Source organism: Octodon degus, unplaced genomic scaffold (genome assembly GCF_000260255.1).
Source record: "Octodon degus isolate 3935 unplaced genomic scaffold, OctDeg1.0 scaffold00004, whole genome shotgun sequence".
In the NCBI taxonomy this organism is placed as follows: Eukaryota; Metazoa; Chordata; class Mammalia; order Rodentia; family Octodontidae; genus Octodon; species Octodon degus.
This window is the reverse complement of record NW_004524580.1, coordinates 26846351-26860397: the sequence shown is the minus strand read 5'-3', so window position 1 is coordinate 26860397 and position 14047 is coordinate 26846351. Positions and strand designations below refer to the sequence as shown.

Sequence of the window (14047 nt, the reverse complement as noted above, 5' to 3'; positions counted from 1 at the left end):
GGGGCTGGCTGGCATGTGGTGCTGGGGGATTGAACCGCGGTCCCTGTGCTTTGCTAAGCTTGTTCTAAGTACGTGCTTTAGACCAATGAGCCATCTCACCAGGCCTCAAAAATTCATTTTAATTATTCCTTCATACCTATTTTACAAAATAAGGACAAGAGACATTTTAAATCCTCCTTGTCCTAGTTGTGCAATGTTCCTAACTTGTTTTCTATCACTATAATGTGTATGCTACAATTCCTATCAGATGCTATATAAGAAAAAGTAAAATAAAACATCAATCTCTGCTTCAATGTATAGTTTCCAGAATCTGCTGGAACTGGGGAACTGGGCAACAAGGCGCTCGTAAGTCTCTGTGCTTTGGCTACAGGTTGATTCTGTGCCTCTCGGATGAGAATGCTCCAAGCATCAAGGTCATATGGATTTTCTTCTAATTTCTCTTCGGCTTTCTTCACCTTCTCTGGGACATATTCAGCTGCCTGCTCCATGGCTGTGTCGCCTGACATGGTCTCACGGGACTACAACGTGGGAAGCGCTTATTCTACTGAGCCATCTCCCTGGCCCCTTCTTTTTAAACTTTTTTTTTTTTTTTTTTTTTTTTTAGGGAAGAGTTTACAGGGTGTTCAGGGTCTCACTACTAGATCGGACTCATAGTGATCTGCCTGTTTACAGCCTCCCAGGAGCTGGGATATCAGGTGCGCACCACCACGCCCAGTCTCAATCGCCCTCTCAGCATGCTCCGGAGGCAAGGCCGGCACGGCAGGGCCCTGAGCCTGCTTGCAGGTGCTTTAATCCGCTGAGCTGTTTGGCTGACCCCATCATTATAACTTTTGAGTCTTACTTTTTAAAAATTTTATCTATTTATTGGTGTGCACAGCCACCCTGAGGGTGGAGCTGGCATAGCACGTGTTGCTAGGAATTGAACCACGGTCCCCTGCGCCTGCCTAAGCTTGCCTAAGCAGGCGCTTTAGCCTGCTGAGCTATCTCACTATTCAACTTGGAATTCAAAAGGGAACACAAAGAGTTATTTTATTGGGCCCTTCAAGACCCCCACAGATCCTATATCTTGAAAAGGGTAAGAACCACTGATCAATTTGTAAGTAAGGGTCTGTTCCTGCCCTCAGGGAAGAAGGAAATTCAGAACCTGAAAATTGACATGACAAGGTGATACAAGATGAGGGCTTTATGGGAGTCAGCAGCCAAATCCTTCAGAACCAGCCGGCGACAGACGGTCTCCTCAGTTTTTCAAAGAAGGCTCTTTTATCACTGTCTCTGTGACACCCCAGGGGCACGTGGATGGGAATTTGCCATCCCCAGACTGTGTCCACAAGCCTGTGTCTGGGAGGATGATGTATTCCGAGGAGATCTGGTTTCAAACCAATAAATCAGTCCTGGCCCAGTGTTTAGACAGAGTTGTGTGACCGTGACTGGCTTAAGAATTGTCTAGATTCGTCTTGGCTGGTCTCTGAGCTTTCTGTCTGGAGGAGGAGCTAACTAGTTCACGTCCTTCTGATGGGAAGGGGCTTAGGGGCCAGTGGGGCAGCCAAAATGTAGATTGTTGGTGATGGGGCAGGTGGGGACAGTGTGGCGAGGGAGCAGGCAGGTTGTTCTCTGGGCCCCAGTTACAGCTTCATACATGGGTGTTCCTCCAAAACTCTTGAAGAAGCAGTAGTATTTTCATGGAGGGGTGTGTGTGTGTGTGTGTGTGTGTGTGTGTGTGTGTTGAGAAGGAAAGATGGATGACTCAGCAGAGGCCTGCAGGGCTCTGACTTGGGCCTGGGACAGCACATCCGGGCCCCAGCAGGAAGCTGCTGCTAGTGCCCAAGGCAAGCGGCTGCTCCCACGGGTGGGCGAACGGGTGCTGTAGAACAGCAAAGACGGAAAGCTTCAAAATGAGCTTCAGAGGAGGGCTCAGAACGGCATCTCAGTTCAAACCCCTGGTCTCCGAGTGATGTTTGTGAGGGGCCCCACTGTGCCCTGCCAGAAGGCCATATGGCCTAGTGAGGAGAGCCAAACTTGGGCTCTGGGGTAAGGGCCTGGAGTGTGGCACTGTGCAGGTCCTCTGACTTCTCAAGCCTCAGTTTCCACATCTGTGAAGGGGTGCCCTGTCTTGCATTAATCCCAAATGAGATGTTGGTAAACGGTAACTACTTTGGCTGTTGTCATTGTGGAGCATGCTTTGCAGCTGTCCCCAAAGCTGCAGTTTAATTGTTAGGAGGACGCAGGCCTGTGTCAAAATCAAAGAAATGGTTCCTGTTGTAATTTGTCAATGCTACAGTGAGGGTGCCCCTGCCCATCCTCTCCCTCCCTCCCCCCCTCCCCCATTCTTTCCCCGTTCTCCTCACTCCTTACCCATTATATGACATGTACGGTGCTGGGCACATGACAGTTCACATCCCAAAGGGACAAGGGCTCACCCCCCCCACCCCCACCCAGTGTGGAATTTGCCAGAGTGGGGACAGGGTGCTTCAGATGCCGCTGACACCGAGGAAAGCGCTCCGTTTGCCCAGCCCCCTTTAAGGTTTGCACCCACGTCTTGTTTTGTGTACGTTTATTTCTGTATTATTTACTGAATATGTACTTCCAAAGTATCAGGAACAGGCATTACGCTGTAGAAGGAGTCAAACAAATCCGATCACCACTTAGCTAAGATGTGCACAGTAGTTTCATTTTCCAAATTGTCTTCTGAGCACGTTCTCTCTTTGACGCAGGGTGCAGGAAGGGTGTCGCCCTTTGGTCTACACGACAACATGGTGCGCAGGAGTCGCTCATCAAACCCGGTCATTGTACCAAGACACTCCCGTTCGCTTGGACTTCCGATTTAACTAGATCCAAAATTTTTGCGCATTTGCCTGGTGCCAGCCAGGTTCCGAGGACAGCCGAGGTGCTGCGGTGCGAGCGCTTCCGGCGGCGGCCACGAGGTGGCAGCGTGGCACAGAGAATGCGGGACTCCTCTGCTGGGCTCTGCGCTCCTTGCTGGGACTCCTCGGTGCACGCTCCCGGCGGAGCCGACGGCCGGCAGTACAGCCGCGCGCGTGCACCCGACTGCTCAGTTATGCTGTGCAATCGCTCTCCAGCGGGCGCGAGTGTGGGCGCACATGAGCGCCCCAGGCCCGCGCAGCTTTCGCCCGGGGCGAGTCAAGGACCCCCAGCCCAGCTGCAGGTGGGCGGGCTGGAGGGCCGCGGTGCGAATCTTGCCCCAGGGCAGCTGAGGGCCGTAGACCCAGCTCCCCTTTTTCTCCCAGCTGCCGGGTCCCCTCCAGCCTCCATAGGCACCAGCCGGAGGTGTGGATTTGGATCTTTGTTTATTTTTGTGGCCCTGGGATTTTGCACTAAGCCCCATCTCTGGCCTTGTTTATTTTTTTATTTTGTTACATTGCACCAGCCGAGTCCCCACTTTCGCCCTCCTGCTTCGGCCTCCCCGAGTGCTGGGATGACAGACACACACCCCCACTCTGAGCCAGTACTTGGGGCAGGGCCGAAGGCTCCGCATCACTGACAGACTTTGGGCAGATGCTGGCCCTCCCAGCTCAGGAACCTCACTGTGTACCAACGGGAAGGGAAACTTTGGACGTCAGCAATTACCCTGGCTTCAACTCCTGACCTTACTCTCTAGTTCTGTCACCTGAGGAAATCACTCAGGCAGGTTCCACCTTGTAAAACGGAGGTAACACACCTGAATACGGATACTGTGAAAGTTAAATGAAATTAGAAGTTCGCATCAGTTAGGAATGCCTCCAGCTGCAAGTAGAAGAAAGCTGACTGATACCGGCTTGAGCAATAGAGCTATTTTTTTTCCCCTATAAGAAGAAACCTGGTGGCAAATGGCTGCTGGCATTTGTTCAGCTGCTGAGTAAATCAATCACAGGTCCAAGCTGTTTGTATATTCTGCTCTCCATTCCCAGCATATTGACATTTCATTCTCATGCTTGTTGCTTCATGGTCATAAAACGGCTGCCACTGCTCCAAGCATTATGTGTGCATTCAAGGAAAAAAGAGAAGGGCAAATGCCACTAATAACCAAGTGTTTTTTTTTTTTTTTTTTTTTTTTTTTTTAGCACTAGGCACCTAATCCAGAGCCTCTTCTATGTTAGGTAAATGCTCTCCCACTGAGCTGTACCCCACCTAGGTCTGACTCTTGCATCAAGGAAGAAGAAGACTGTAGGGGTTCCCTTTACCTCGGCACTAGGCACTTTCCTGTGGCCAGGACACAATCCATGGCCCCTGCGATTTAGAGGAGGAAAGGTGTAATTTGGCTCATGGTTCAGGGCATTCAGTCCATGGCTGACTGGGTTCAAAGCAGAAACACAGGGGTGGGAGGGCCAGCCGAGGAAGGGTGCCCACCTGCAGAGGCCAGGGAGTGAGGGGGCGGCAGGTGGGGGGGGAGTCCGGCACAACAGAGTCCCTTTGGGTCACACCCTCTGTGACCTACCTCCAGCCACGCCTCGCGGCCACACCGCACATTCAAGATGAACTCATCCATGAGTTCCCCAGGGGCATGGGGCTCCGCTGTGACCCATCCACCCTCCAGAGCCCCACCTGGAGCGCGAGTGTTTTGGGGGACAGTCTAGATCTGAACCATAATATCCCCAACAGAGTTTTTTTGATATCTCACCCAGAGCTGGACCAGATAACCAGTCTTACTTTTTAAACCAATTTTATTCTTGGCATAAAATATCATCAGCAAAGGGGAATCGCATTTCTATGATTCATGACTTCGGCCTGTGAATGTTGCTATTCACAACAAAATTGAATTTTATTGGCAAAGAAGAATGGGGGAATCAACAGCGGGCATGTAACTCTGCGGCTTTTAGCGGATGTCCATAAATTTGTTGACGCTCTTCTTTTTTGGAGAAAAGATCTATGTCTGTCCCTCTTGAATCTCATTTGTAACCCAGAGAGGAAGGCAGAAATGATACCTGAAAAGGCCGAGTTTTCCTGTTTGCTTGTTTCCCCCCCATATCCTGGGGATAAATGGTACCTCTATCTGACTTCAATTTTCATTTTCCTTTTACTTGTGAAGTTGAGCATCTTTTCACAGGCTTATAGGCCATTCCTCATACAGCAAATAGTTCTCTCATTTAAAAAAAATCTGCTCAGGTTTCAATTACCCATTGTTAATTTTTTTAAAAAACAAGTGGGCCGGGGAGATGGCTCAGTGGAATAAATGCCTCCCTGGCAAGTGCAAGGGCCTGAGTTCAATCCCTGGTTCTGTAAAAAAAAAAAAAAAAAAATGGTGACATCTCGCAAAGCCTGTGCATGGTGTTTCCACCCTGGCTTTTGGCCTTAGAGCTCTCAGCTGACAGTAGGTTGGATCACAAAGACGCATAGAGAAGATCCTCAATTCCACTGACATACCATTCAATTGAAGATGGAGCTAACAGGAACGGCAGATTAAGCACCACAGTTGGCAACACAGCAGGAAGGGGGTGTTGGTTGTTTACCTTCGTGGTCAAGTGGTTGCTGGGACCTGTGGCTTGCCACTGTCCCCTGGCATGACTAGAGTGTCATACTGCCTAGTATGAGCTTGGGACAAGCCGAAATTGTACCAAATGCCCATCACGTGGGTGTCATTGTAAAGTTAAAAAATAAAAATGAAAACCAAGTGTAGGTTGGATCGTTGGAAGCTGGGGACTCTAATGATCGCATGCAACAGAAATCTCCGAGGGAGGTTGTCTTAGTTACTCTTCTCTCGTTGCTGGGACAAATACCCGACACTCAAAATGAAGGAAGGAAAGGTTTATTTAGCTCACAGTTACTGGAGGTTTCAGTCCATACTGAGCTGGGTCCAACACAGAGCAGCACATAGCAGAAAGCAACCTTTCATGGTGGCGGCAAAGAGCAAGAGCGCAAGGGAAGGGTAGCAGCAGCTCAAGCAGCTGGCTTCTCTTCCCACCTTACATTGTAATGCAAATTATCTGCCCCAGGGTAGAGGAAGTACTCACACCTATGGGTACTTCCCAGTATTTACCCACCTATGGGTAATCCCAGCAGTACTAAGACCCATAATCCCAGCCTTGGATCACACATAATCCCAGTGGATCATGAGTTGACACAAACTCTAGAAGTCCTCACCCCATGACAACATGAGGCTTTGGGGGGACAACGAGACACAAACCATAACAGAGGTGGTGCCTGGGCTGAGCCTGCGCTGCCCTGCCAGGGCCAGCGTGCTGACCGTACCTCTCCTCGTGGCCCCAACATCACTGCAGCTGCTCCTCAGGGCGCATCCTTGTCCCGCCTGGGAGGAACCAGGAAGGAAGATGGCAGGAGCCCGAGCAGAGCCTTCGCCCTTACCAGGCAGCAGCTTCTGCCGCAGGTCCCCTAGAAGCCCCGCGCTCCTCCCTCAGAGCCCCCATCTTCTGTCTGTGTAGAGAGAAGGTGGTTGCTGACAGCTAGAAATGGTACCCGTGACTAACTTAGTCCACTCTCAGCTCAGCCTTGGGAGTCTGGCAGATTGCAGTCCCCGGAAAAGCTGGCCCCATGGACAGAGGAGGAGGGGGAGGTTGGGCAGGCAGGAAGAGCACGGGGCCTCCCTTTCCCTGGATCAAAGATAGCTGCAGAATCAGTAAGTTCCCATTTTTTTTCCTCCTACAGCCATCCTGTTTCAGTTACTATTATTCTTGCCATTGTTGTTGTTTTTGGTAGCACTAGAAATTGAGTCCCGGGTCCCTGCACAGGGGCCACACCTGGCCATCTATAGCCACTGAAAGTTTTCTTTGAGCCAGGGGCTGGCTAAGTCGCCAAGCCGCTCCTCTCCACGTGGCCCTCCTGTCTCAGGCTCCAGCGTGCAGGGATTATAGGCATGTGCCACCTGGCTCGGTTGTTCTGCAGTCCTGTGTCCAGCTGGTTTCTCTCTCTGCCTGCTTCGCACCTTCCCTCTGGACATCCTCCTGTTCATTGACATCCCAAATCCCACATTTCCTTCCGTCTTGTTTTCCTTTCCCTTTGTAAAAGCCCAGCCCTTCAGGAAGCCCTTCCAGGCCAGGGCTCTGCGCCTTGGGTGGGTGAGAGTGAGGATTTCCCGGCTTTGCATTTGGTCGACACGGGACATCCAGCCTCAAATACCTTCCTCTGAATTTCAGAAGTGTTGCCCCTTTTCTCATCCCCAGTGGCTAGAAGCCCCAACCCTTCCAGAATTGCCATCCTTTGATAGAGAAGCACTTTCTCTTCTCTAAGCCTCTGCTGCTCCTCTTTGCTTCTGGCTTTCTGCAATCCACGTGCTGTCCCGCGGGCCTATTCACGCAGGAAGGTCTTCCCGTTAGGGATTTCCTCCCATGCTCCTGTGGGATGTGCTTATCTTACGCTTCTAATAGTTCTCTTTGTATTTTCTTCTCCATTTGTTGTTGTTGTTGTTTCTTAAGATAGGGACCCACTATGTGGCTCAGGCTGGCCTTGAACTCATGGCAATCTTCCTGCCTCAGCCTCCCAAGGGCTGGGTTACACGTGTGTGACACCACACCTGGCTTTCTCCTCCAAGTTTTTGGATCTCTTGTTGGGTGCAGGGTAGCCGTTCTGGATTGATTCCTGAGCACACTTAGGATTTGGGGGGCTTGGTTTTCCTCTCCCTTTTTTTCAGTCTTTTTTTCTGTGAAAGATTTGGCTCCATTGTCCAAACTCCTTCTTAGCTTTTTAATTTGCTTTCATAGTTTTAATATCTAGGAAGTCGGGGCTGGTGAGATGGCTCAGTGGTCTGAAGCACCTATTTAGAACAAGCTTAGCAATGCACAGGGACCGTGGTTCAATCCCCCAGCACCACATGCCAGCCAGCCTGCCCCCTGGTGGGCTGAGCTGGCCACACACACAAACACACACACACACACACACACACACACACATACACACACACACACACAAATAAAATTTAAAAATAAAATAAAATAAAATTAATATCTAGGAACTCATTTTTGTTCTTTTGTAGTTTGTTTCACAGCATCATCATGCTTCTGTGTATAAAATATTACTCTGAGGGTCTATTCTCCAGCTTTTCTTCAGATTCTTGGATTTTTTGCGGCCTCCAGGCCTCTTTCCTTCTGCTGTGCCTTTGTGGGTGGCGTGTCCCTCGCTGTGGCTTCTCCTTGGGCTGTCCCATTCAGGAAGCAGGCCATACAAGAACATTGGGAGGACATGTGATGTTAGGCCAGGCCTGCTAAGGGGACAGGAGCATGAGGAAAGGCCGGGCCGCAGGCTGGCCTCCCGATGGGCTACCCCTACATGGCAGAAGTTGTAGGCCTTTGTGCTCGGGCCATTGCCTACTTAGGCTTTTCTTCTTTTTTGGTACCAGGAATCGAACTCAGGACTTCGTGCTTGCCAGGCAGGGGCTGTGCTGCTGAGCTACACCTCTGGCTATTTAGTTTTAGTATGACCTAACAGTGGGTCTCTGGAGCAAGAAGTTTCTGCACTGCTAACTTATTTGCGCTCCTCAAGACACCAGGCTTGCTTAGGCCTCAGTTTCCTTGTCTATAATCAGATGGAATTGGGCTAGGTGACCTCAGAGGACTCTTCCTGCTCTGCAGTTTTATAATATGATTCAGGACGGAGATTAGTTAAAAGACGGAAGCATATTAGAGGGAATCAACTATGCTAAAATATAAAAATCCTTTGAAGCTGTCAAGAGATAGGCTCCTAAAAATCTAATAAAATTTTTGACTCATCGGGGACATGACTCAATGGGAGATAATTAGAAGTAAACTTGGGAGGGTGGATTCGAGGAGGGCTAATATTTGGCGGTAATGCCTTAATTAATTTTGCTGTACCCTTGGGAGGCTGGAGTCACTAGGTTTCGTAGTCCACCTCAGGGGGGCCACAATGCACATGTAGGCTGGACATTGCTGATTGAGCAGGGCCTTATAGATCCAGCGAGAAGGAAGGGGTATTAGATTTTAATTTATAATAACCTATCCAAGACCCAGGGCCATAGACTGACAGTTCTCCACACAAAGGTCAGTATCCTGGAGGTTTTGCTAAAATTAGATTCTTGTTTACTCCTAAGAAGAAGCTGTGTTCTCCCCTCTAGGGCGGCAGGAAATTGAGGGGCTCTCCAAAGGTGGCAGGGAGAACAGGACTTGGAGATTTTGCATTTCTGCACCGCACAGGAATTTAGGAATTTACTGGGCTTGGATGTGTGTGTGTATTAAAACTGTGTCTTATTTTGCAGACTTAGCTTACTTGCATTGTAAGCTCCTGCAGAGGAGGGTGGCTCCCCCACTGTGTGTAGTTGGAGTTTGTTACAATGTCAGAGTGAATGCAATACTGGGATACAAATGCGAGACCTCTCCATCCATTTCTAACCCATGTTGAAAGGTCTCTACGTGACATCCACGTTAGCGTGTTGTAAGCAGTCTGAGGATTGTAACTAGGGCTTGTTTAAAAGGTGTTATAGTTTGTGTCTAGTTGTCCCCCCCCAATTTGGATTAATTCATGATGCAGTGCTGGGTTAGGGGTGTGAGTGTGGCTGGGATTATGAGTATGAGTACTATGTCTACCCTGGGCCAGATAATCTGCATAAAGATGTAAGGAAGGGAGAGTCTAGCCAGCCGCCACAGCTGCTGGGCCTCCCTTTCTTCTTTGCTGTTTTCTGCTACCATGAAAGGCTGCCCTCTGCCCTGTGCCGCTCTGCCTTGGAGCCAGCCGAGTATGGACTGAAACACCCACTAACTGTGAGCTAAGCAAACCTTTCCTTTCTTGATTCTGGCTGTTGGGTATTTTGTCCCAGCAATGAGAGAAAAGTAAACGAGACAAAAGTTAGAGGTACATCAAGCTGCATCTGATAGAATCCCAACGTTACAAAATACCCCGAGGAATAACTTCTTGGCCCGCACTGCTCACTTCGACAGCGCCTGGTCCTGCAGTGGTCTCAGTATCACGTTGCCCGAGTGGAAATATAGCTAAGCTGCCACAGTGGTATTTACACGGAGCACAGGGGAGAGTGATGGCGGGGGAGACATTTAGGGGAGATTTCCTGGATTTACGACATTGATTTTTGTCCTTTGTATGAAGAAGAAATTAACATCACTCCTCCTGGAAATATGTTCGCTGTAATAAGCCTGGTTGGCTCCATGAAATACAGCTTAACCGGTTAGAGTTTTCCAGGCATAGGGCCAGGATGGACAGGGAGAACTAGCAGTTTCTCCCAGAGCAGGGAATCTGTTAAATTCCGGACAAGGCGGGAGGAAGCTCCAGCTGCCTTTGGGGTTAGCCAATCTGGAAAGGCAAGTCGTTATGGTGTAGGTGTGGATTTTCCCCACACTGTGGGGCACTTGGAGGCAGGGCTTTTGGAAGGTGATTGGATCATGGGATTTGTGCTATGCTCATCCGGGGATCAGTGGATGCATTCCTAGTTAGTGTGCTGATAGGAGCGGCTTGGTTGGCAGGGCAGCTCCCCTGGAAGGGTGGTCTGTGCCCCTTGCTGGGTCCTCCCTTTGGTCTCTCTGCTTCCTGGTGCTCACCATCACTTGACCAGCTTTCCTTCTGCCTTGGCATGAGCAGGCTACGGACTGTAAGCCCTAAGCCCCAGTGAACCTTTCCTCCTGGTTAAGTTGCAGGTGTCCAGTATTTTATCCTGGCGATGAGAAAATGGTCAAAAGACACACACCTTGGCTGGAGAAGCTTGTTTAAGGACAGATTGGAGGAGACAGAGAATTTCCTCTTGGCAGTACAGACTCGGGGCCTGCTTTTCTTTTCTTTTTTTTTTTTTTTTTTTTTTTTTTTTTTTTAATGTTTGTGTTTTTTAGCAAGCCATTCATTCCTGTATCTATTCAATAAACATTTCCCATGGGTTGGCTATTGTCCTCATCAGCAAGGGCGTAAGGGATGGCCTTCAGGGGGCCACCGAAAGCAGCCCCATAGTTGCTGATCCTGGAGTCGTAAGTCCTGGGAAATTCAGAATTTCCTTGCTAAATGGGAAACTTCATGTCAGGAATGCCTACCGGCTATTGTTCTTGATGCCCAGTGCTGTATCTGGCCTGCACTTTGAAATCAGCCCTTCTAAAAATACGCTTTTCATCCTTTTCTCCTTTCTCAGGGATTCACAGTGACTTCCTGTGTCGCCTGCTGAACTCAAGATCAAAAGCCTGTGCCTGAATTTTAAGCCTTCTCAAAACTTCGCTGCTCCTTTCTCTTTGACCACAGCAGCACCTCACTGTCCCCCAGCCCCAGGGGCACCTTTCTTTTCCCCTTTGAGATTTCTGTTTGCTGGCTGGAAACCTCTGATGCCCTCCCTCCCTGGCTTGTTACCTGGTGACAGAGAGAGGTTTCCCAGGAATACCCCACCCTGTGACGCTGCTGAGTTTTTGCCTGGGACCTGCACACACTTTCACAACCCCGGAATGCAGGCGTAACCCTGTCGCCAGCCTCAGCCTCATGTCCCCAAGTCACAGCCTGGGACCTGCTCTGTGTTCATCCTGCACAGCCCAGTGGGTCCTACTCACTCCCTTTCCGCCTCCCCCACTTGCTTTTTGTCTTCTTGCTTGTTGAGATGCTTCGTACATTCCAACAGTGGACGCTGCACCCTTCATCCCCCTGAGTGCTGCGGGCCTGCAGAACGCACACGGGGTGCGGGCATTGATGGGGCTCATGGAGGTTAGGCCAGAGCAGGCAGAGAGACGCTGGCCCAGCAGGGGGGCACTAAGCCATGGGGGGGGTCTGTGGGACCTTGAAGCTGGGCGTCAGACTGCGTCCCTTTACCTGGGTCCCCAACGTGATCTGGGTCGGGGACAGGGCCGCTTGGGGAGCCGTGAAGCCTCAGCCTTGGGTGTGAGGTCAGAGGTCGAGGCAGATGCTACTCAGCAAAGGGGGTATCCCGCAGCAGCAGCAGCATGGGCAATGGTCTTGGGGCGAGAGAAACAGTGTGTACCTGAGGGTCCAACGGTAGATATGCAGTGGCCTGAAGTGCCCATTCCTTCCAAGGACTTTCCTAGAATTTCTCAAAATTATATCCTAATATCTTCTCCCTGATTTGTTGTAATTTAACAAGCATTCATCAAGCACCTGCTGAGAAGGCTTACAATTCAGAAAGGAGGGCTGAGGAGATGGCTCAGTAGAATAAGCACTTGCCTGGCAAGCGCAAGGGCCTGAGTTCAATCCCCTGTTCTGAAAAACAAACAAACAAACAAACAAACAAACAAACACCTCAGAAAGGCCCTGCCGGGAAGGCAGTGATTGTGCTAAGCGCTCTGCGTGCTTTCCTGTCCTGTCACGATGCCCAGCTCACTTTTCATCACTGTTTGTTGTTCCCTGTCTCTTCCCTTGGCCCCATGGGGGGCTGTAAATGATGAATATTGTGCTGAATTAGAGCCAGTGGGACACGGTGGCGTCCTTTGCCATCCTGGGTCTGGCGAGTGCTCTGGGTGTCACTCTTCCTTTCACAGGCAGGGTTTCTCCTGCGAGACTGCAGTGGGACTGCTGGGTCTGGGACTATCTGCACGGCACTCGCTAAGAGCTCCCAAGATTGTGGCTGGGTCCAGCCGAAGGGCGGAAGAGTGCAGATCAGAATTCTTCACCCTAAAGCAAAGTTCTTGGAGCTGCTGGGAAAAGTAGTCCTAAGATCCAACTGTCATAAAATTGAATATAAGTGATAATTTAAATTTAACTTAGTGATAATAAATTTCACTTAGGCCTCCTAGCAGCCCAGCGCTTTTCTGTGAATCCCCTGCCTTTCACATACAGGCTTCATATTTATTGGGATAGAAGGAGAAAGCACTTAGCCTGCCAGGTGAGCACCGTCTGTATTTTAGTTTTTTGACATTTGAGGAGCAAGCAGGTAGAGGCAATCTCGGGCCACTTGCCACCACAGCTTCCTGGGTGACCGTCTGAACTCTCGCACGCAGAGGTGACAGGGAAGCCCGCTGAGTTATTACTGCCTCTATCCATGGCTTTATTGCTTCTATTAAAGCAAACGGGGGCTGAGATGGGGTCTTCCAGCCCAGCGCGGAGGAGGCTGCCCTCGGCCCCAGGGGAGGGGCAGGGGTCATTTCACATTTTACACCACTGCGAGGCCCATGCAGGGATTTCTTAGAGGAGAAACTCGTTAGCCACCGAGTGGAATTCTATCTGGGGCTTTGTGGCTCAGTAATAAGGGGTGACCTCGCCCTGACGGGAGCAGCCGGGTGGCCTTCTCTTTCGTGTCGTGGGTGGTGGCTTTGGGGAAGGGGAGAGGGCGCGGTACACAGAAGAGAAGGGACCGAGGGCCACTCTGCCAATTACCGCACCTGTCAGCATTCAACAACAGATGAAATTAATTCGGAAACCCAAACAGTCTGCAGAAAACCGAACACAATTATCTAAGAAATTAAGTTATACCGTTGCTATGACCTTTAATCAATCATCCAACCATTCATGTTAATTTTGTGATCTAAAAATCATAGTTCGATTTGCATTTTAATGGCTCCTAAATGAGTCTCGTCAGGAAGAAAGAATGGCAGGGTGGCCTTTTGCTACGAATTCTTCCTTTCTAATGGTGATGCACAAAGCGAGGAGAAGCTGTTTGGAAAAGGTTTTGTTTCGCCTTCCAGCAGATGTATGGAGCTGCCCTTCTCAAATGAAAAAACAAGCAATTCCCCACAAATACCACCACCTGTTGTTATAAATAAATCCAAGCTGTAAAATGGAGCGAAAGCTTAATGGTAAAATCATTACGTGCATCCTGCCTCCCTCCTACCAACCCTTCATAATAGCCTCTTAACAACTTGTTCTCCAGTCATGTACCTTTTTAAGCTTTCCACCAGCTATTAGGCCCCGTCCCTAACCAAGAGAGAAGGCCTGTGGATTTGCGGCTAAAAATAAAAAGTTCCCAACCTCGAGGAGAATGATCACTCGTCCATCTGCATGGTCTAAGCGGCTAGAAACTGGCTCCATGCCACTCCATAGTTGGGGTCTTCTTTGGATCTTAATCCAGATACCCAGTGGCGGATTTCACGGTTAATGAAGCTAACCTTCAAGTGCGAGCATAACATCCTAATTAAATCAGGGCATCGGGAGGGTATCGGCAAGGCAACTTGTTTGTAATTCAGCAGAACCTTGTTTCTGGGAGGAGTGATAGGAAAATTAC

At 49.8% G+C, this 14047-nt stretch overlaps 1 pseudogene; it reads right to left on the bottom strand.

The window, feature by feature from the left end:
* Positions 1–141: 141 nt before the first annotated feature.
* LOC101584838 lies at positions 142–506 on the bottom strand (annotated as a pseudogene).
* Between the last annotated feature and the right edge of the window lie 13541 nt (positions 507–14047).